The 25,067-nt window shown below is 43.8% G+C and overlaps 1 protein-coding gene across 1 annotated transcript in view; it reads left to right on the top strand.

Moving 5' to 3' along the window:
- The window catches only part of LOC122941205 (transmembrane protein 150A-like), a 123,168-nt gene that overhangs the window by 60,175 nt on the left and 37,926 nt on the right, over nt 1-25,067 (top strand). The window lies entirely within an intron of this gene.

Genomic DNA, 25,067 nt, shown 5'->3' with positions numbered 1-25,067 from the left:
TCTGTGTTTCTTCTTTGACACTGCCTGTGATCATCTGTGTTTTGTCCATTGTTGGGTGATTTTCAGTCCATGTGTAATCCATGTTTCACGGACACGGTTAGGAGGAAAATTGGTTTCCAGAGCATCTTCTGAGCCTCCATATTGTGTCCATGGTTTTCACAGATTCATATACTATAATGTGTAATCGCAGACAAAACAGTGCGTGGTACCGTGGTATTACCACACACCCACATTCTGTGGAAAACCACTGACCTGTGAATATGCACATTAAAGTCAATGGAGGCATGTGCTGTCCATGGAGACCACAGATGGCACACATCTGTGATTCACTGACATGTGAAAGAGCCTTTACAGCTAGAGAGCTGCAGCACATGACATGCCCCCTGAGCTGTGGCAGAGAGAGAGATGAGGCAGAAAGGACACACCCCATGAACTTTGGCTTCATATGAGGCTCATGGATGGTTCCAGCTGTGTTAGAATTTGACATGTACTGTATTGCCTCAATTTAATTTTAATAACCCCTTTAATGATGCCAATAAGGGAGACTTCTCGTTAATATGCTGTAGAGCAGTGTAGGTGGATGAAACGTCCCAAGGTTGGATTCAAAGTCTGTGCTATGTTAAAGGGATATGTCAATCAGAAACAGGTATTTTTCTTAACTCAGGTGGGACAGATTTACTAATCTTCTCTAAAATGTGGAGCGTGTGAACTGCAGACAGTTTAGCCAAAATGATCACAGTAGCACATACTGGATGATACATTTAGTGGACCCCTAGATACTTTTGTCTAACTTTATATCATTGAAGGCTTATCTACAACAGAATCTTGTGCCAATTTATAGTGCACTAAGCCATGCAGGCGAGGCAGAGTGGATTATTATTTTTGGCTTACTTGAGTCATAAATAACTAAAATGAGTACAAAATATGAGCAAAGTAATCTCATTTTATCTGCAAGGTAATCCTCACTAGAATGGTAGGGGGAGGACTGGAAATACAGAATGACAGTTCTATTGTTCTCTTGATAGTCCTTGATAAGCATGCAAACAGGAGAGGTGCATTGATTAGTATAATGTGATATGCCCTGACCAGCCACACCGCTGGCATAGTGGAGGTGTGGTACTTTGAGTCACCACTCCTCACTCCTCCCTGATTTAACAAAGAGTGATACTCTCTGCCATGCTAAAAGTCCAGAGAGTATGTAAAGGGACTTTCTGGGTGTTTAATATTGATGACCTATCCTAAGGATAGGCTACCAGTATCAGACCGGCAAGGTCTGACACCCAACGTCGCCGCTGTTCAGCTGTTTGAGGAGGCCGCAGCTTACCAAGCACAGTACCATCCATTGGATAGCAGCTGTGTTTGGTCACTTGAATGGGACTGAGCTACTCCCAGGCCAAGTTACTGATGAACATGACGCCATTTGCCTAGAAAGAGACCGCAGTGCTCACTAGAGTGCTGTGGCCTCGTCAAACAAGTGATAGTCTGGGGCATCATGTGTTGGACCCCAAGAGATCGAATATCGAAGACCTGTTCTGAGGATAGGCCATCCATTTTGTAGTCTTGGATGACCTTTTTAAAGACTCTGGACAGCAACTTGTGTACATAGAGTTGCTTCACAAAAAAAAAAAAAAAAAAAAAAAAATATATATATATATAGTGTGTGTGTGTATGTTCCGTGATCACTCAAAAACGCAACCATCGATTTCAACGAAACTCTGTATAAACATCTCTTGCTACCTGGAAAGAAATCTTGTGGGGGTCACAGCTCTCTAGGACGTACCATTCCAGCTCTATACACACAATCCCGGTGACAGGTTCCCTTTAACGACACATACAAATATTAAATGAAATAGATGAAATATACCCGTGGGAAGCTGGGTCCTTCTTCTAATCCAGAAATAAAATCCACCCTTTTTAAACAAAATTAAAATGAAATGGTCACATATAGGTTAATATGTGTTGAAATGATTTAGCAAACGTGTGCTTTTAAAGTGTTGCATTTAGTGTTGGTAGACGCGTACATTACAATTCTGTAATGTAGTGTTATTATTGGAATGAGTCCCTTCAGCAGCAGGTGCGACCCAATAATAAACATGGAGAGCTGCTGCATTTGCTGTCTACACTTCATTCATAGACTGCAGGTTGCCATAAATAGGAGTCCAGAATAAATGACTTGTAGCCTTTTCACACGATAGGGGTGTGTGTGGGGGTGGAGGGAGAGTAGTTTGATCCACTTCTCCCAAAAGATATGCATTATGAGATCCGCAGTCAGTGTTGACAGGGGTGATTCTAGATGTGCTATGGAACCTGTATTTTGAAGGGGTTTTCCAGGATTTGAATGGGACTGAGCTGCATTTACGCCATGTGACTGATGAACATAACGTCATTGGACTAGGAATAGGCCACGGTGCTCAACTTAGCGCTGCAGTCTCCCCAAACAGCGGATCGACAGTGGTGCTGGGAGTGGGGCCCCTGCCGATCTGATATTGATGACTAGTGCACCCTCACACCTGCTTTGGGCTTGCTTCCAGGATCACCGTCCATGTAGCAGGACCCTCTGACTGCACCCTTGGTAAGAGCAGCACTTTTTAGATTGCCTGCTACCATTTCCAGTTAGGGATTCCTCATGACTCTTTCATAGACAGCTTGCCTGACAGGAATCTGCTTGTGATGTCACAGCAGCTTGCCCGACTGAAACCCACTTGATATGTCACAGCTGCTTATTAGACTCAAACCCACCTATGATGTCACAGCAGTTTGCCTTACTGAAACCCACTTGTGATGTCACAGAAGCTTACCTGAATGAAACAATCTTGCTATGTCACCCACTGTGATGTCATAAGTTGACCAAATTTAAAGAACTTTCACAAGTTTTTACTTTATAAAATTGATACCTCACACTGTAGCCCATGTTCCCTAGATGTCATATCGCTAATTTTTTTCATGATATGCTCCTCCGTTTTGCCGCTATGCCCTCGTTCTGTTTAGGCGCCCTGTATGCTAATTAATAGCATTGGAACAGGGAGGAGACATCAGCTTTTCTCAGTGGGCGTCTATTTGGCTGTGGCACTGTCCAATCACAGCGGAGAGTGTCGCAGCCATTGAGAGAAAAAAACAGCTCGCCTTCTCCCTGGCTGTGATGTGCTCTGCTGTGATTGGACAGCGCCACAGCCAAATAGACGCCCACTGAGAAAAGCTGATGTCTCCTCCTCCCTGTTCCAATGCTAGTAATCAGCATACAGGGCGCCTAAACAGAACGACAGGCACAGTGGCGCAACGGAGGAGCATATCATGAAAACAATTAGCGATATGACATCTAGGGAACATGGGCTACAGTGTGAGGTATCACTTTAATAAAGTAAAAACTGGTGAAAGGTCCTCTGTAATTCCACTTGTGATGTGCTATTGAACCAGTTTCCTAATCTATTGGTAAAGGGTATAATTTTTGATGACCTTCACTTCAATGGGAATGAGCTCCACCCATGCCATGTGACCAATGAACGTGACCTAGTCCTAGGAAGAGACTACGGTGGTCACTGGAGCGCCATGGTCTCTTCAAACAGCTGATCAGCGGTGGTGCCGAGAGTCTGACCCCCACCGATCAAATAATGATACCCTATCCTGAGGATAGATCATAAATATCAAAATGCCAGAAAACCCCTTTAAATATGAAACATTTTTGTAAATTTTACAGTAATGTAGTCAGATGATTTAAAATTAATGCATTTATTCCGAACATCTTCTATTTGCTGACTTAATCTGTCTAATTCAAAATCTTTGTTGGTTTTGTACATTCTTCTGAGTGTCTAAACCTGCGTAGGTAGTATAATCAGTGCTGGCTTGGGGAAACACAACCGACCAGATGTACAGGTTGGTTTATGCAGAAAAGGAAAACTTGCTGAATGTGTAACATTGTATAAAGCTTCTGTTTTATTCATATATATACGTCTCCAAAGTGAGTGCAAGCTTTTAGGCTTATTCATCCATGTGTCTCACAACCTAGGCAGAAAGATGCAGATAGAACCGGCAAAGCATTGCTTACTGCTTACATAAATGTTCACTGAACTGCTTGTATCAGGAAAGTACTAGAATGGGTTCATTTAATTTTTTTTTTTTTAGGGGGATTGGTGGTCAAGCTCAGTGGCATGCCTAGGGAGTATGGTACCCGAGGCAGGTCCTTTCTCTGGCCCCCTCCCCACTCCCCCAATACTTACAATCCCCCCCCCCCCCTTACAGTAGTATTCCCTTCATTGTACAACTTTCACAGTAGTTTTGTACAGATGTGTACCCCCCTCACAGTAGACTTTGTGCCCCTTTACAGTAATAATGCCCTCTTTGTGCCCCCTTTACAGTAATAATCCCCATTGTGGCCCCTTCACGGTAATAATCCCCATTGTGGCCCCTTCATGGTAATCATCCCCATTGTGGCCCCTTCATGGTAATCATCCCCATTGTGGCCCCTCACGGTAATCATCCCCATTGTGGCCCCTTCATGGTAATCATCCCCATTGTGGCCCCTTCATGGTACTAATCCCCATTGTGGCCCCTTCATGGTACTAATCCCCATTGTGGCCCCTTCATGGTACTAATCCCCATTGTGGCCCCTTCACGGTACTAATCCCCATTGTGGCCCCTTCACGGTACTAATCCCCATTGTGGCCCCTTCACGGTACTAATCCCCATTGTGGCCCCTTCACGGTACTAATCCCCATTGTGGCCCCTTCACGGTACTAATCCCCATTGTGGCCCCTTCACGGTACTAATCCCCATTGTGGCCCCTTCACGGTACTAATCCCCATTGTGGCCCCTTTATAGTAGTAATGCCCACTGTGCCCCCTTTATAGTAGTAATGCCCACTGTGCCCCCTTTATAGTAATGCCCACTGTGCCCCCTTCATAGTAATAATGCCCGTTGTGTCCCCTTCACAATAATGCCCATTGTGCCCCCTTAATAGTAGTAATGCCTTTTGTGCCCCCTCCATAGTAGAAATGCTCACTGTGCCCCCTCCACAGTAGAAATGCCCATTGTGCCCCCTCCACAGTAGAAATGCCCATTGTGCCCCCTTCACTTTAGTAATGCCCATTGTGCCCCCTTCACTTTAGTAATGCCCTCTGTGCCCCCTCCATAGTAGTAATGCCCTCTGTGCCCCCTCTGTATTAAAAAAAAACAAAAAAAAAACACAGTAACTACTCACCTTGTCCCGCTCCTGAAGCTCAGTCCTCTCTTCCCTGCAGGCACCAATCGCTCTGCAGCACGGTGTGGGCGGAGCTTATGCAGATTTCTGGTCTGCCGGCTCCGCCCACACAGGCCAGCAGCGCGATCTGTCTGCGGGCTGAATAGTGAAACAGGGAGAAGTCTTCCTGCTTCACAATTCTGTGCGCCGCTGGCCTGAAGGAGGGGAGGAGCGCTGAGTGGTGAGTGACAGGACCGCAGCTCCCAGCAATGAGCGCTTCCATCTGTATTGATGGAATCGCTCATTGCTTCTGGCACCCCCCTGAGAGCCGGCACCTGGGGTGGACCGCCCCCCTTAGTACGGCACTGGTCAAGCTTATGAAAGTCAATTTAGGTGCTACACATAAGATGAGGTCAAGGCTCCAACTGCTGTTGGATGAGTTAAGTCCTGGAGTCTCTCGGCTACTTTCACATTCGCGTTTTGTGCGGATCCATCATGGACGGACCCTTTCAGACAATACAACCGTCTACATCCGTTCAGAACTGATCTGTTTATATTATCTATAACATAGCCAAGACTGATCTGTCTTGAACACCATTGAAAGTCAACGGACGAAGGATCAGTTTTCTATTGTGTCGGTAAAAACTGATCTGTCCCCATTGACTTACATTGTGTGCCAGGACTGAACAGTTTGGCTTAGTTTTATCAGACGGACACCAAAACGCTGCAAGCGGAATGGAGACTAAACTGATGTAAACTGATGAATTCTGAGCTGATCCTTTTCCATTTAGAATGCATCGAACGCAAACTGATCCGTTTTGGACTTCTTGTGAGAGCCCTGAACGGATCTCTCAAACGGAAAGTCAAAACGTGAGTGTGAAAGTAGCCTAAATAAAGGGCCCTTTACACAGGCCTAGAATTGAAAAGATCATCACTAACTAGCATTCATAGTAACTGTCGTTAGCGATGATCTGGCAGTGTAAATGTACCGCCGATTACACGATGGACTAGCAAAATGTTTATCTGGCAATTTGATTTTCAGTTTTTACAGCACAAAATTCCTCTTTTCCCAGTGGCAGATCTTGCTGTGTAATCTTCAACTGGGAAACGAGTCTGTATGGGTAAGAGCTCGGGAGGATCTGGAGGAGATCACTGCATGTAAATGCACTCGTCTCCTCCACTAGCGATCAGCAGATTGACGGGAAGGAACGCTTCCTTCCCGACAATCTGCTTGTACATAGTCCCGTGTAAAGAGACCTTAAGTAAAGTTTCTCTTCATGACCCACAAGTTTCTTCTCCTTCCAAGCTAGGTGCCATTATATCTGTATCCGGAAAAGAGAACATAAAAATACTCTTCACATTCCCTATCAAGAAAGGTTTCTGCAATTTCTACTTTTGACAGCTTTGAAGCCATTCCTTTCTCCTGCTTCACACATAATTACATAGTGCACTAGAGCAGGGATGCTCAACCTGTGGCCATCCAGCTGTTGCAAAACTACAACTCCCAGTATGCCCTAATAGCTGTAAGCTGTGCAGGCATGCTGGGAATTGTAGTTTTGCAACAGCTGGAGGGCCGCAGGTTGGGCATCCCTGCACTAGAGGAAGTAAACGGCAAGAACCGTGGATACCTGGATGCACCATAACCAACTACCAAGCGTTGGTCTTTGGGACATCTGGCCATTGACATACTCATTCTTGAATGTGCTGTGCTTTGTTGTCTACATTTCCTCTGCAGAATCTAGTAGTAAATCTCTGCAGTATGAAAACCAAGTATGTGCAAATAGGAGAATTAACTTATCATAATGTGACTTTTTACCCACAATTACTACTTAATTGCGTTACCATGACTCTTTTATGACTGCATCATACCACTCTAGTAAAATAAGTAAGCTCTTAGTTAATTTTATATAGCCATAGGACTCCTAAAGGTCATCAGTAGTAATACACAGTAGAGGTGGCTTACAGCATTAATGTACATTTTATGATGTAATTATGCATGTTATGGCACTTCTAGATGAGCTTAAAGTAAAATATTAATCAGCAATATAAATATTCACTGGAGAGTACAGTCCATGTTAGAACATAAGGGAGTTCAAGTCACTTTACAAAAATACGGATACTCAGCAATCTGCTACATGCTTAAGTGAGTAGAGCCTATTCTAAAAATCTTGCACTTGTCAGTATTGTATCCTGCCTTTTCAAACTGGTGGCCTGTCTTGAGGCTAGATTCACATCTGAATATTGGTAGTCTGTTCCAGCAGAGGAGCAGACCACGGAATTACTGTAACCGGCATAGCTGGACACTGCTAGGGCACACCGAATTCCCATTCACTATAGTGAAATCTGCCTGGTTTCCGTCATGAGTGCTGCCCTTCTACTGGACAAAATACCGCTGCATGCCAGATACGGTAATTCCAGTTGTCTGTTCCTCTAGCAGAATACAGTAACACAGTTGTGCCTTAGGCTTTTTGAGAGGCTGCAGTGCTTGGGTGATTGCGTCAGGCTCTTTATCTTTCAGTGGTCCAGACACTGCTTAAATGCTATGTTTTTGATACTGGTACAGAGAGGGGCCATCAGTTTTAATGGGATGACCCTTGTTAGATAATTAATAAAGGAACCTGTGCTGTTGAGCATAGTGGGTGTTCTGCAGGCAGCATAGTATGGAGGTGACAAGCTGAGCTGGTAGATATATAAAAAAAACTTTTGTATAACTTTCATTCATTTAACTATGTTCTTTCTATGCTTAGAAGTCCACTGGGTGGTCCTTCAAGTACTATCTCTAGATGTATAATCATACAGGAAATGCTGTCAGTCAATAAATGACTTCTTAGCTTAGAGCAGGAATTTAAATGAATAAAACACACACATTATACAGACTGTTTTCCCATAAAAAGAGAGCTCAATCTGCTCAGCTCCTCCAGCTCTGTCCCATGAAGCTAACTGATAGAACGTTACGCTGTCCATTTAGGTTGTCACCCGACTTTCCAATACACAGATTTGCCATTCACAGGATTGATGGAGTAGGATGATATCCATTTAGGTGAACTGCTAAAGTATATTGGAAAGGTAGAAAAGTTTCCTGATGGATAGTAATTTCAGGTCTGATTGGCCATTGTGGTCCAATTTAGTCCGAATCGAAAGTTACCTAATTGCTCTAAAAAGTCTTATCACTGTCACGCTTCGGTGTGGGAAGGAAACACCACACCAAGCATAGAAGGAAAGGGTGAAATGGGGAATCGGGCCTGAGAACTAGGGAAGGAAGATGGACACCACCTAGTGAAAACCCTAACTAAAATCCTGACTGACTACCAGTATGAACAGACCCCAAAGGTAGGTTAGTTCATACGCAGGAATACCTAGAGTCCTATCTAGCCCTATAAGACCCTGGTACTAATAACAGGGACAAGACTACCTGTTCCTCCAAAAGGAACTACGAACAGGAGTCTACTTTAGGCCTAATACAAACAATAGGAAAATGCAAGACACAGAACCCAAACAAAATACAAAAGAGAAAGGAAAGACTTAACTTCAAAGAAGCTATGGAAGCACCAGGAACTCAGCTGAGATCCAGCCACAAACAATCCACAGGCACAGAAGCTATAAACTGCACAGCATAGTGGGAGAAGCAACTATAGATAAGGAAGGTTAAATGACCACATAAGCAACACCTGGAGGCAAGGGGTGTGGCCATTACCAGAAACAACACAGACGCCTATTGATCCACAAGTAAAACCTGTCAGATCAAACCAGGTGTTGCCAGTCTCACAGATCTTCTGCCACTCGCTGTTGCTGGTACGTCCGTGACAATCACCCTCTGAGGTCTCCTAGGACTGTATCCAACCCCTTTCAAGCTCTTTAACGCCAAGACAGCATTAGTAATGTCTGTGACAGGAACATATTTGGCTATGGGTAAACGGATAGTAGGCGGTGGTAACAGTCTGTTGTCGAGTTTATTAACTTGATGTCTTTTCTTTTTGTCTGTAAAATGGTGGCCACCAGTTATATTCATTTTGTCGAGTTTTTTAACTTGATGTCTTTTCTTTTTGTCTGTAAAATGGTGGCCACCAGTTATATTCATTTAAATTAGAATCTTTTGGGAAGCTCATAATGAATTTGATTAGTGTAGCGTTGATTCACTCATGTCTACCCATGAACCTCAAGTTCTTCTTTTACTTCTTCCTGCTCCTTGAAGTCCATATTTGATCTGTTTACTTTTGAACCCTCAGCTGATTTATTTATATTTCTTGGATTTTTGCTGTGAGTGAAACATTGCTGTGTTTGCTGTTCCCACCACAGTCCGGACAGTACATGTTTTTTTTAGCTACTGTTTGAGCGATGGACCTTTTTTTTTTTTTTATGGGAATACCCACTGAAATGCCACATTTTAAACCAATAGTGATAAAAGGAAAGGTTCATCAGTAAGATCATTTATTTTCCTGCTTCGGGAAATTTCAGGCTGGTTGGGGTTTGCAACGGCTGGTAGAGAAAATTGCATGCAGTGTAACACTCCGGTACAACATGTATTGTGCTGATGATTCTGGATATTTGTACTTGGAGGAGAACACCAGCAGGAAAGAGCCAATGTTCACCAGAAGAATATGGGCTCAACATTGCTAGATGGTACATATGTCGACCTTTGAGCTTACCTTGCCAACCGTACATGTTTGAACATCATTTGTGGTGTTAAAATAGCTGAAGCCCATTTTCCTGTAGCAGGGGCTCCTGAGTAAGACACATGTTGGATTGGCAGTCTCTGCTGGTGCTGCTGTGAGTCTCAAGTGGCTACACTGTGCCACAGGTTGCCTCCCTCCAAACATGGGGGTGCACCTGTCATGGCTGTGTCACGGTCTTGTTGTTTGGGCATGTCCGCCTTGAACTGCCAGGCATCCTGTCCACTTAGGGGTTCAGGCAGTTGCTGGTGAGTTGGTTCATGTGTTTGTTGTTTTGTACTGATTCCAGTTCGGTGTTCCGGTACCAGTACATATGCATGGGTTCCAGTTCGTTGTGGTGTGGACTGCTCGTGGGCCTTTCAGCAGCCGCGGCAGGTAAGTGACCAAGTATTCCGGTGTTCTCGGGTCAGTGGTTATTCTTGCCACTGGACTCTTACCTGCCGATCCAGTTTGCTTCTCACTGTCATCTCTCTATGTGAGGGTGGTGTCTTACTGTTGTGGTGTAATGTTCTAGGGGTCAAATGGACCTGCTCTAGGACATGACCGTAAGTTTTGTTGTTTTCCCGTTGTCGCTGGTAACTTGGTCTTAGGGAGACGCTTGTTCGTTCATCTTGGAAGGAACAGGTCGTCCCTAGTCCTGACATTACTTCCAGGGATTATTAGGGTTAGTAGGGCCCGAGGTTCCTGTGTATGAGCCCTCTTACCATCTGGGTTCGCTCATACGGTTAGGAGTTAGGGCTAAGATTAGGGTGGCGTTAGGAGGTGCCCAGGCTCTCTGTCCCCAGTGTCCAAGCCTAGTTTCTGTTCCTGTTTACCTATCTGTTCGGTGGGGAGTTTCCTCCCCACCGTGACAGTATGTCCCACAAGGTGGCCCTGAAGGACTGGGCAGATGGAATACCAAGGACAGGAGCGTAGCTTCAGCACCAACAAAAGCTGGAGTACAACCAACCCCAGACTACCAGCCACAGGCTAAATAGCACCAAGTGACCACACCCAGCCAGGTAATTAACCCCACACAGACCAGACAGAGAAGGAATCGGGAGAAAGGAGCAAGGAACACACATTCTGCATAAACAGCACATTATCCAAGGCAACCAGCATGCACGGCTGATGTGTCACAGCGAACAACAAGACCGTGACACAGCCGTGACAGCACCAGTTGCCTTGCAGTCAGCTGAGGTGCACCCCTGTAGATCTTTATGGCAGCTGTAGCTGGGGGGAAGACATAGAATTTGGCATTTCGGGAGCCCCATCAAAGTTATATCTGAGGGCCCTGTTGCACAGCTAAGCTCAGCCGTATAACATTCATAAGCTACACCTCCTCACATCATTAATATAGTAACCATTTACACATTACAGTAAATTGCCCCTGCTGTGCCTCTCCCGTAGTATAATGCTCCCTACAGTGCAACTCATACCATACAATGCCCCATACATGTGCCTCTCACACAGTATAATGCTCGCTGCTGTGCTGCTCATACAGTATTATGCCATATTCATGTGCCCATGACTTACATTGTATGTATATTGCTCCTGCTCTGCCCCTCATACAGTATAATTCCCCTTATGTCTCAAATAGTCTAATGCCTCCTACATGTGCCCTCATACAGTATAATGCCCTGCACTCCCCTATGTACCCCTCATACAACGTAAATTATACTGTATGAGGGGCACATGTGTAAGGTCCATTATAGTCTATGCCCCTTATATGGTATAATGCTCCCTGTTGCGTTCTCTGGCAGGGCCGCAAAATGTACCTGACTGGTGCAACCTCACACGGCCTTGGGTTTGTTTGACTGTAAACGCAGTAAGAACAGCACTTCTCACACTTTCTGGGATCATTTCCAGTTAGGAATTCTTCATGACTCTTTCCTAGACAGCTTGCCTGACTGGAACCCACTTGTGATGTCACAGCAGCTTGCCTGACTGAAACCCACTTGTGATGTCACAGCAGCTTGCCTGACAGAAACCCACTTGTGATGTCACAGCAGCTTGCCTGACTGAAACCCACTTGTGATGTCACAGCAGCTTACCTGATTGGAACCCACTTGTGATGTCACAGCTGCTTGCCTGACTGGAACCCACTTGTGATGTCACTGCTGCTTGCCTGACTGAAACCCACTTGTGATGTCACTGCTGCTTGCCTGACTGAAACCCACTTGTGATGTCACAGCTGCTTGCCTGACTGAAACCCACTTGTGATGTCACTGCTGCTTGCCTGACTGAAACCCACTTGTGATGTCACAGCAGCTTGCCTGACTGAAACCCACTTGTGATGTCACTGCTGCTTGCCTGACTGGAACCCACTTGTGATGTCACTGCTGCTTGCCTGATTGAAACGCCATTTTCACAGTACCGTTTTTTTGAAGATCCGTCATGGATCTGCAAAAAACACTTCTATTACAATAATACAACCGCATGCATCCGTCATGAACGGATCTGGTTGTATTATGTCTTCTATAGCCATGACGGATCTGTCATGAACATAATTGAAAATCAATGGGGGACGGATCCGTTTTCTATTGTGTCATAGAAAACTGATCCATCCCCATTGACTTACATTGTGTGTCAGGACGGATCCATCTTGCTCCGCACCATTCCATTCTGCATTTTGGTGCATTCCATTTCGTTCAGTTCAGTTTTGTCGTCTTTGACAATGAATGGGGACAAAACTGAAGCGTTTTCCCCGCTATTGAGATCCTATGACGGATCTCAATAGCGGAATAGAACACGCTAGTGTGAAAGTAGCCTCACTTGTGATGTCACAGCTGCTTGTCTGACTGAAACCCACAGCTTACCAAATAGAGAATAGCTTGTATGTAACTTCGCCATGCTCTAAATCTTATGTGACGCTTTTGTACACATTATTTTGTTTTCACACACGTATTATGGTCTGCTGCAGGGGCTATATAAATAGGGCTTTAAAAACGGATCAGATCGTACAATGGCTTTTTGCTTTCCCATGATGGGAACATACCGTATATATTTTTGGGCACTTGATATATAGCTCGTGGATAAAGCAACTTTCAGAGAGCACTAGTATATTTTATATCTGCAGCAGCCCCCAAGAATTCCGTGTTTACCACCGATACTCCCACTCTTGGCAGCTGTAGTGAATTATGAAGGGTTGATTACTGTAAATGAAGCCCATCTTTTCCGAACAAGCTGTGCATTTAGACTGCTACCCTTTTTAGATTTCTGTGAGAAATACAAATACAAGGAAGGCATGTGTGGGAGGACATTTCTGGAAAGCAGTGAGCTGGTTTTGGAGTAGTTCAGCCACAGTTCCATGAGTGCATGTTGTACCCAATAAAAGCCAGCATAGACTTGTTTGTGTACCTGTTTCCAGAGAAGTGTGTATTCAATTGGTACAGAGGTTCAGATTTGTGTTCTCGTTTAGACTTGTTGTAATCTTACATTCTTACATATGGTGTTTCCAGATGCCAGCACTAAGAACATCCAAAAGAATCCTCTTGAATGTCGCAGAGAACAGAAACCTGCAGTTTCTTGATCACCAGTCAGAATTTATGTTTTTTAAATCTGTATAAACCAAGAAAATAACGTGCCTATTTGCGGCGCAAGGAGTAGTAGAAAAGTTTTGCTTTGTCAGCATGATCATCCCTATTGAACCACTGATAGGGTTGTTATGAGTAACACAAGATTTTACTTTTCCATAAAGGGTTAATAATCACAGAGATATATTAATTCTTAAATTTATGTAAATTACCTAGTTGGAGCACCAGGAAGCTGGCTATAGCGCTGGAAGCACTTCTAGACCAATGCCCTTGTGCTGTCTGTACTAGCCCCTCCCCTTTGAGTGACATGGCTAGACATCGTGAGAGACGCTGCTTCCTAAGCTTGGAAAGCAGCAGAAGATCCATTGTGCAAGTCGGCTCAGTGACTCGGTGGCTGCTCAGTGGATCTGATGAGCACTGCTTTCCAAGCTCATCAGATGCACTGCGCAGGCTTGAAGTGATGTGCACCATTATTTTAACTTTGGGAAGCAAAAAAACTAGGCTCTCCAGTGCAGTTTTAACTTTTTATTTTCTTTTTATTTTTTTAACTCTCATATCTGGAGGACTTGCCTCTTCCCTTTATGTGGGTAGGTATCGGCTTGTTCCATTGACCATCAAGCACCTCAATCTCCCAGGAGTGCAATGCAATCCGCTTTTGTTCAACCTTTCTCTCCTGCATAGAACATAGTTCTTCACACGCAGCCCAGAGATTTCACTAATAATAGTATTTATACAAGTACCAGTATTTATAATAGTGGTAAACACCAGTGCCAGACCCTTTAAAAGGCGGTCCCGCTACAGCAGTGGTTCTCAACCTTTCTAAAGCCGTGACCCCTTAATACAGTTCCTCATGTTGTGGTGACCCCCAACCATTAAATTTTTTTCCTTGCTACGTCATAACTAATTTTGCTACTGTTATGAATTGTAATGTAAATATCTGATATGCAGGATGTATTTTTATAAACCAAGTAAATAACTTTAAAATAAATAATAAACAACAAATACCCCCTAAAAAAATAAATCAGTGGTGCGCACAGTACCCCTCAAATAAATAACTCAGTGGTGCTCACAGTACCCCCCCCCCCCCCCAAAATAATAATAATCAGTGGTGCTCAGGGTACCCCTCAAATAAATCAGTGGTGCTTCAAGTCCCCCCAAATAAATAAATCAGCGGTGCTCAGGGTACCCCCAAATAAATAAATCAGTGGTGCATCAGGTTTCCCCCAAATAAATAAATCAATGGTGCTCAGGGTCCCCCAAATAAATAAATCAGCGGTGCTTCATGTCCCCCCAAATAAATTAAGCCTTGCTCAGCCAAATAATTAAAATAAAATTAGTCAGGCTCAATTAAATCATTGGTGGCAGTGGTGCTCAGCGGCAGGTGTCATTAACGAAAAAACTCGGACCTCAGCAGACAGGCGGCCCGACTTACCCGTCCAGACGTCAGGCTCCTTCAAGCACAGGCAGTGATAGGACATCACTTTCTGTGCGCGAGGATAAGGGGCCGCTGCCGTTGTGTGGGCGACCCACAATAGGAAGCCTCAGGCGATCGACCCCCAAAGGGGTCGCGACCCCTAGGTTGAGAACCGCTGCGCTACAGCAAATAGCATTTATCATGTAGAGAAAGTTAATATAAGCCACTTACTAATGTATTGTGATTGTCCATATTGCTTCCTTTGCTGGCTGGAATCATTTTTCCATCTCATTATACACTGCTCGTTTCCATGGTTATGACCATCTTGCAATCCAGCAGAGGTGGCTGTGCTTTGACATTATAGGAAAAAAAGAGCCGATCTGTCTGGTGGCCGGGACTGTGAGAGCTCACAATAGCTAGTGCTCTTTCCTATAGTGTGCAAGCATGGTCACCACTGATGGATTGCAGGGTAGTTATAACCATGGAAATAAGCAATGTATAATGTGATAGAAAAATGAATGAAGCCAGCAAAGGAGGCAATATGGATGATAATACATTAGTAAGTGCCTTGTATTGACTTCCTCTACACAATAAATGCTGCTTGCTGAATTGATACTACCCCTTTAATGTAAAAAATCATACTTTAAGATGGGTGAGGCATCTCTAACAAGTATCTATTTTGTCCTGTCCATACATGCAAGTAATATCCAGAGTTTTATACCACCTAGTTAGGATTTTGTAACCATTCTCCTGTGTTCGGACACATCTAGATGTTATGAGGTTTCAGAAGAAGTTGTGAAATTTCCTCTTGGGTGAAAGAAACTTCTAGGTCTCTCTCCCATAGGCCAACAAAGGCTAAGTTTAGGCATGAGTATGGGGGTGCATAGTCTTTTATAAATTGGGGAGATCAATTTGGCATATGAGTTTGGATTTGTAAGCAACCCCTCAAACCAAGTTAATGGACGCAGCAATACTTGTTTTGGTACATGTTTGGAGGTGAAGGAGCGTAAAAATGAAATTAGAGGTAGTGAGAACTTGCTTTCAGGGAAAAGCTTTGTTATAGCGGAACTCTTTAGAACTTCACCTTCCTCGTCAAAGGCCAATCGTGTGGAGCAGGCATTCTCAAACTGTGGCCCTCCAGCTGTAGTAAAACTACAACTCCCACAATGCCCTGCTGTAGGCTGATACCTGTAGGCTGTTCAGGCATGCTGGGAGTTGTGTTTTGCAACAGCTGGAGGGCCGCAGTTTGAGGATGCCTGGTGTAGAGTTTCTAATAGATGAGAGTAAGCTTTCAAGTAATGTCTTAGGTGCTTGTGCTAGACTATCCTTTACTTGGATCAGTGGTGAGGGTAGAGGAAGGGCGCATTGAGAGGATTGAAACCACCTCCAAGCCCCCAATGTGGAATTAACTGTTGGGTCGAGTGGACCAACAGAGTCCGGGAGGGTAGTTACCCCTACCAAGAGACTTGTAAGGGGGAGGCCAAATTGCGCTTGGTCCATACCCACCCATGACTCCTTGGATGCACCAGTAAGCCACCTGACTACTCTTGATAATAGAACCGCTCTGCCATATATCCAGGGCTGTGGAGTCGGTAGATAAATGCTCCGACTCCGACTCTGACTCCTCAGTTTTTTGTAACTCCGACTCCGACTCCCCGACTCCGACTCCTCTGTATTTAATATGCGAATGTATTTTATACATTCCTTGAAGGAAAGAAATAAGTTCTTCTAAGCTCTTCTAGCACAGAGAGGTAGTTGGGCAGAAGCTGCTGCCTTCTCCTTTGTGTGCTGATCTTCAGCTGAAGACAGGGCAGTGGGAGGATCCAAGAAGGGACATTTATTTTAAAACATGATTTCCCTAGAAGAATCCCATAGTCATGTTTAAAGTTTAAGACAACATTCTGAGTTTACACGTTTTATAGCCTTAGCTGAATGACAGCAGTTTTTCCAATGGTTTACAGCAGGGATGTCAAACTCGTGGCCCTCCAGCTGTTGCAAAACTACAACTCCCATCATGCCTGGGCATACTACAGCTATCAGGGAATGATGAGAGTTGTAGTTTTGCAACATCTGGAGGGCCATGAGTTTGACATCCATGGTTTACAGCTTCAGTCTTGAACTATTGACCCTCCATTCCCTTCACTTATACAAGTGTCTCTAGTCCTGCAAAACACAGATTTACTTAATCCCTTATCAGTGAGAGGCTAGGTAAACCATGGGCATTGTGTTCCCTGTAACATCAGAACACAACACAATGGAAAGTATATGTATTGTCACTCCTAATTGTGCATTGCGTGCCATATAGTGAAGCATATGAAAAGCATGCTTCTTCACATCACTGAACGCGTTTGTTTTGCGGTTACGTGAGGCACTGCATGCATTGGCCTTTATTCTTACAGTAGAGAAGTCATTAATTATAACTGTTTATGAATTCGGACATTTAAACTTGCTTTTTTATTTTTTTATTCCAATTTAAATTTAGTAGGAGTCGGAGTCGGTCCATTTTTTGCCGACTCCGACTCCAGGTACCCAAAATTGACTCCGACTCAGACTCCACAGCCCTGCATATATCTCTGGATCAGGCAGTCCTATTCCTCAATATTATTTAGGTTTACTGAGGGTATCATAGGAGATACGTGCTCTCCTCCCTGCCCAAACAAAAGAGCGAATCAGGCGTCTCACCGCTACATAGTATGATCTGGGCACTGGAATGGGCAGGACCTGTTGTAGGTTGGTCAATTTAGGCAGAAAAAGTGATGTGACTATGTTTTTCCTACCAAACCAGGTCAGCATAGCGTTTTTAAATGTGGATGGTTGTTCCTGAATAGAGTTTAAAAGTGGGACGTAGTTTAAACTATATAATGGGTCCTATCTTAATACCCAAGTAGGTAACGTTATTTCTTTTTTAACTCCTTTTGAAATTTCCTATCCTTGTTCGCAGAACGGACAAGTATAGGACATGCTCTATCTTTTTTACAGGGCTGCGGAACGGACATAGGAATGCAGACAGCTTACGGTGTGCTGTCAGCATCTTTTTGCATCCCCATTAAATGAATGGGTCCACACGTGATCCGCAAAAAAATGCAGATTGGATGCGGATCAAAGATATGGTCATGTGCATGAGCCCGTATTCTACACTTCTTTTTTTTTTTTTTTTCCCACCATTACTCTGGCCCTAAATGCAACCTATTTTATTTTTTTTAAACCCAAGCCATGAAATAGTAAAGTTGCCTGGGGTTGATAATGACCCTGTGCACTTATTGTCGCAAAGATGTCCTGCCACACCTCAGCTGCTGGTTACACGTCGGAGAGTCTTTTAAATAGCCTGAAGCTGGACATACATGATCAGCCGCCGATGTTCGGGAGTTGATGCAAATTGTAGGCAAAGGCTCCTAGATCCAATGTGAAAAAATGTGAAGATTAAAATAAGGAGCCAAGATGTCAACCCCACTATGAAAGATATCGGTGCTGTACAAGCAACAGGGGGGAATACATGTATAATCCAAGATGGATGGCTTGTTCAAAAGCAGCATTTGGAGCTAAATTGTTATTATTGTTATCAGAAGAATTAGATCAGTTGGAACATACTATATATTTTTATTTTTATTTTTTTTAACTCCCCGAAGTCCTACAGGCTTCTGGAGCAAAGCTTACATGCAGAACTACAGTACAGAGATGTTATTCTCTTGCCGACGAGGATATAAATACAGTTTAGACTTCTGTAGATGCAGCCCATCTCCTGCCATCTTCACCTCAGTTCATTTTGAATGGATTTCCTCCTTTAATGGAAGTATAGCTCGTTGCTTTTACAGTGCATACAGATCATTATTTTCTCCACTATTCCTGCAAATGTTTGTTAATGATTATCAATTAAGAACACAAACATTCATTCCTTTCAGTTTTGTGGTTGCCTTGGGCCTGATGCATATGGCTGTTATGGAGCTGCAAAATGGCATCCATAGGAGTGTATGAAGCCATACTGTACTTTCACATGTACCTCATGTCATACGGAGGCATACATATCTTCTGCTGCACTCATACAGAAAAGAAATGGTGCCATTGACTACCGTATTCTGATATCTTTCCTTTAAGGGAGACTTTTACAGAGGTATCACATGGCGGTATGCGGAGTGCCTTTGGCTCAATAGTACATAGACATGGTTCAGTCAGTTGTGTGAGCCCTTATTCCTGCTCTGTTTGCTCCTTTTTTTTTATTATTCTAGATGAAACCACACATTCTAGATAAAACCACACCTTTGTGCATAGTTATGCAGTCTTGTCATTCAAATTTGGTAGAGCAAAGTCACCAATTCCTATTGGAGCTGTAAAAATTGCTGGCTTGGATTTAAAAAAAAAAACTTAATTTGCTTTTTACCGACTGGGTTACCTGCTAAGGGCTCATGTACACAAGCGTGTCTCATGTACACAAGCAAGTCAGTAGGTCCACATCTGCAAACTGTACAACACACATGGATGGTGCACAGTTTGCAGATGTGGACCTACTGACTTGAATGGGTCCACGATCTGCAAGAGACAGTCATCATTACAAAAAAATAAGACATGTTCTAAATGAATAACTAATATAGATATATATATACTCACCTAAAAAATTATTAGGAACACCTGTTCTATTTCTCATTAATGCGATTATCTAGTCAACCAATCACATGGCAGTTGCTTCGATGCATGTAGGGTTGTGGTCCTGGTCAAGACAATCTCCTGAACTCCAAACTGAATGTCAGAATGGGAAAGAGAGGTGATTTAAGCAATTTTGAGCGTGGCATGGTTGTTGGTGCCAGGCGGGCCGGTCTGAGTATTTCACAATCTGCTCAGTTACTGGGATTTTCACGCACAACCATTTCTAGGGTTTACAAAGAATGGTGTGAAAAGGGAAAAACATCCAGTATGCGGCAGTCCTGTGGGCGAAAATGCCTTGTTGATGCTAGAGGTCAGAGGAGAATGGGCCGACTGATTCAAGCTGATAGAAGAGCAACGTTAATTGAAATAACCACTCGTTACAACTGAGGTATGCAGCAAAGCATTTGTGAAGCCACAACACGCACAACCTTGAGGCGAATGGGCTACAACAGCAGAAGACCCCACTAGGTACCACTCATCTCCACTACAAATAGGAAAAAGAGGCTACAATTTGCATGCGCTCACCAGAATTGGACTGTTGAAGACTGGAAAAATGTTGCCTGTTCTGATGAGTCTCGATTTTCTGTTGAGACATTCAAATGGTAGAGTCCGAATTTGGCGTAAACAGAATGAGAACATGTATCCATCATGCCTTGTTACCACTGTGCAGGCTGGTGGTGGTGGTGTAATGGTGTGGGGGATGTTTTCTGGGCATACTTTAGGCCCCTTAGTGCCAATTGGCCATCGTTTAAATGCCACGAGCTACCTGAGCATTGTTTCTGACCATGTCCATCCCTTCATGACCACCATGTACCCATCCTCTGATGGCTACTTCCAGCAGGGTAATGCACCATGTCACAAAGCTCGAATCATTTCAAATTGGTTTCTTGAACATGACAGAGTTCACTGTACTAAAATGGCCCCCACAGTCACCAGATCGCAACCCAATAGAGCATCTTTGGGATGTGGTGGAACGGGAGCTTCGTGCCCTGGATGTGCATCCCTCAAATCTCCATCAACTGCAAGATGCTATCCTATCTCTATGGGCCAACATTTCTAAAGAATGCTATCAGCACCTTTTTGAATAAATGCCACGTAGAATTAAGGCAGTTCTGAAGGCAAAAGGGGGTCCAACACAGTATTAGTATGGTGTTCCTAATATTTTTTTAGGGGTGTGTGTGTGTGTGTGTGTGTGTATGTATAGTATATATATATATATATATATATATATATATATATATACACACACTGAACAAAAATATAAACGCAACACTTTCGGTTTTGCTCCCATTTTGCATGAGCTGAACCCACAGCTGAAACATTTTCTACATACACAAAAGACCTGAATCTGTTTGTGAGCACTTCTCCTTTGCCGAGATAATCCATCCCACCTCACAGGTGTGGCATAACAAGGTGCTGATTAGACAGCATGAATATTGCACAGGTGTGCCTTAGACTGCCCACAATAAGAGACCACTCTGAAATCTGCATAGTTTTGCCTTACTGGGAAGGGGGTTTTGTTCAGAAAACCAGTCAGTATCTGGTGTGGCCAACATTTGCCTCACGCAGTGCAACACATCTCCGTCGCATGGAGTTGATCAGGTTGTTGATTGTGGCCTGTGGAATGTTGGTCCACTCCTCTTCAATGGCTGTGCGAAGTTACAGAATATTGGCAGGAACTCGAACACGCTGTTGTATACGCCGATTCCAGAGCATCCCAAACATGCTCAATGGGTGACATGTCCGGTGAGTATGCTGGCCATGCAAGAACTGGGATGTTTTCAGCTTCCAGGAATTGTGTACAGATCCTTGCAATATGGGGCCGTGCATTATCCTGCTGCAACATGAGGTGATGGTCGTGGATGAATGGCACAACAATGGGCCTCAGGATCTCGTCCCGGTATCTCTGTGCATTCAAAATGCCATCAATAAAATGCACCTGTGTTCGTTGTCCATAACATACGCCTGCCCATACCATAACCCCACCGCCACCATGGGCCACTCGATCCACAACATTGATGTCAGCAAACCGCTCACCCACACATGCTGTCTGCCATCTGCCCTGAACAGTGAAAACCGGGACTCGTCCTTGAACAGAACGCCTCTCCAATGTGCCAGACGCCGTCGAATCTGAGCATTTTCCCACTCAAGTCGGTTACGAGGACTAACTGCAGTCAGGTCCAGATCCCGATGAGAATGACGCGCATGCAGAGGAGCTTCCCTGAGATGGTTTCTGACAGTTTGTGCAGAAATTCTTTGGTTATGCAAACCGATTGTTGCTGCAGCTGTCCGGGTGGCTGGTCTCAGACGATCATGGAGGTGAACATCCTGGATATGGAGGTCCTGGGCATGTGTGGTTACATGTGGTCTGCGGTTGTGAGGCCAGTTGGATGTACTGCCAAATTCTCTGAAACGCCTTTGGAGACTGCTTATGGTATAGAAATTAACATTTATTGCACGGTCAACAGCTCTGGTAGACATTCCTGCAGTCAGCATGCCAATTGCACGCTCCCTCAAACGTTGCGACATCTGTGGCATTGTGCTGTGTGATCAAACTGCACATTTCAGAGTGGCCTTTTATTGTGGGCAGTCTAAGGCACACCTGTACGATATTTATGCTGTCTAATCAGCACCTTGATATGCCACACCTGTGAGGTGGGATGGATTATCTCGGCAAAGGAGAAGTGCTCACTAACACAGATTTAGGCAGATTTGTGAACAATATTTGAGAGTAATGGGTCTTTTGTGTATGTAGAAAATGTTTCAGATCTTGAGTTCAGCTCATGCAAAATGGGAGCAAAACCAAAAGTGTTGCGTTTATATTTTTGTTCAGTGTACAGGTCCTTCTCAAATAATTAGCATATTGTGATAAAGTTCATTATTTTCTGTAATGTACTGATAAACATTAGACTTTCAGATATTTTAGATTCATTACACACCAACTGAAGTAGTTCAAGCCTTTTATTGTTTTAATATTGATGATTTTGGCATACAGCTCATGAAAACCCAAATTTCCTATCTCAAAAAATTAGCATATTTCATCCGACCAATAAAAGAAAAGTGTTTTTAATACAAAAAAAGTCAACCTTTAAATAATTATGTTCAGTTATGCACTCAATACTTGGTCGGGAATCCTTTTGCAGAAATGACTGCTTCAATGCGGCGTGGCATGGAGGCAATCAGCCTGTGGCACTGCTGAGGTGTTATGGAGGCCCAGGATGCTTCGATAGCGGCCTTAAGCTCATCCAGAGTGTTGGGTCTTGCGTCTCTCAACTTTCTCTTCCCAATATCTCACAGATTCTCTATGGGGTTCAGGTCAGGAGAGTTGGCAGGCAAATTGAGCACAGTAATACCATGGTCAGTAAACCATTTACCAGTGGTTTTGGCACTGTGAGCAGGTGCCAGGTCGTGCTGCAAAATGAAATCTTCATCTCCATAAAGCTTTTCAGCAGATGGAAGCATGAAGTGCTCCAAAATCTCCTGATAGCTAGCTGCATTGACCCTGCCCTTGATAAAACACAGTGGACCAACACCAGCAGCTGACATGGCACCCCAGACCATCACTGACTGTGGGTACTTGACACTGGACTTCAGGCATTTTGGCATTTCCCTCTCCCCAGTCTTCCTCCAGACTCTGGCACCTTGATTTCCGAATGACATGCAACAGTTCAGTGCTGCTTCTCTGTAGCCCAGGTCAGGCGCTTCTGCCGCTGTTTCTGGTTCAAAAGTGGCTTGACCTGGGGAATGCGGCACCTTTAGCCCATTTCCTGCACACACCTGTACACGGTGGCTCTGGATGTTTCTACTCCAGACTCAGTCAACTGCTTCCGCAGGTCCCCCAAGGTCTGGAATCGGTCCTTCTCCACAATCTTCCTCAGGGTCCGGTCACCTCTTCTCGTTGTGCAGCGTTTTCTGCCACACTTTTTCCTTCCCACAGACTTCCCACTGAGGTGCCTTGATACAGCACTCTGGGAACAGCCTATTCGTTCAGAAATTTCTTTCTGTGTCTTACCCTCTTGCTTGAGGGTGTCAATGATGGCCTTCTGGACAGCAGTCAGGTCGGCAGTCTTACCCATGATTGCGGTTTTGAGTAATGAACCAGGCTGGGAGTTTTTAAAAGCCTCAGGAATCTTTTGCAGGTGTTTAGAGTTAATTAGTTGATTCAGATGATTAGGTTAATGGTTCGTTTAGAGAACCTTTTCATGATATGCTAATTTTTTGAGATAGGAATTTTGGGTTTTCATGAGCTGTATGCCAAAATCATCAATATTAAAACAATAAAAGACTTGAACTACTTCAGTTGGTGTGTAATGAATCTAAAATATATGAAAGTCTAATGTTTATCAGTACATTACAGAAAATAATGAACTTTATCACAATATGCTAATTCTTTGAGAAGGACCTGTATATATACCAAAAAACTCATTGCACGCCTGGGAATAACGTGAAAAAGTGTCCTTTATTGACACATATCAAAGCAATGTTACACATGTCAATAAAAGACACTTTTTCACTGTATTCCCAGTATTGCAGTTTTTTTGTTTTGTTTATATTGATAAACCCCAGATTAGTATTTTCTTGTAAGTTTTTATAATATGTATTTAAAGTATTGTGGTTGGACCATGAAAGTGTTAACATGAAATTTGAGGGTCCTCCGCTTTCTGTCTCCAGTGCTTGGAAACTAGGTGAAAGGTTGATCTTGTGCAGTAAAACTCCTCCTTGCTAAAAGCTTTGAGGAAGATAAATATTTTATTTTATTTCGTGCCAGGCTCCATGAAAATACCTAATGCTACTTTAACATCACATTAGCGTTTTCAATTCCACTATCGAGATCAGTCATAGGATCTCAATAGCGGGGGAAAACGCTTCAGTTTTGTCCCTATTCAGTGTCAATGGGGACAAAACTGAACGAAAAGCAATGCACAAAAACACATTCTGTTCCGTTTGGTTGTGCTCCCATCGTGGACAGAATAACGCTGCAAACAGCGTTTTTCTGTCCGCGATGTGGTGCGGAGCAAGATGGATCAGTTTTCTCTGACACACTACAAAACGGATCCGTCCCCCATTGATTTTCAATGGTGTTCATGACGGATCAGTCATGGCTATAGAAGACATAATACAACCGGATCCGTTCATGACTATAGAATATGCATATGCATGTTGATGTATTATTGTAACGGAAGCGTTTTTGCGGATCCTTCATGGATCTGGAAAAACGCTAATGTGAAAGTATCCTTACCTGCCTCTCACATTTGTGTGATAAATGCAGGATTTAGGCCCCTTGCAGACGAGACTCCGGATTAGGGCCGGATGCGTTGCGTCTGCAATCAGGGAAAATTGTGCAAGTGCGTATGCAATTTCAGTCAGTTTTGACTGCGATTGCGTTGTTCAGTTTTTTCCGCGCTAGTGCGATTCGTTTGGCACGCGCGTGAGAAATAGCTGATTGTGGTACCCAGATTTTTATATTTTCCCTTATAACATGGTTATAGGGGAAAATAATAGCATTCTTAATGTGGCATGAGGGGTTAATTTTTTTTTAAAATTATTATTAACTCGCCTCATCCACTTGTTCGCGCAGCTGGCATCTTCTTCTTTCAGGACCTGCCAAAGGACTTTTGATGTAATCGCGCTCATCACGTGATGAGTGCAGTGACGTC

Source organism: Bufo gargarizans, chromosome 6 (assembly GCF_014858855.1).
Source record: "Bufo gargarizans isolate SCDJY-AF-19 chromosome 6, ASM1485885v1, whole genome shotgun sequence".
Classification (NCBI taxonomy): Eukaryota; Metazoa; Chordata; class Amphibia; order Anura; family Bufonidae; genus Bufo; species Bufo gargarizans.
Note: the sequence above shows the minus strand (reverse complement) of the source record. Positions and strands in the feature narration are given on the sequence as shown.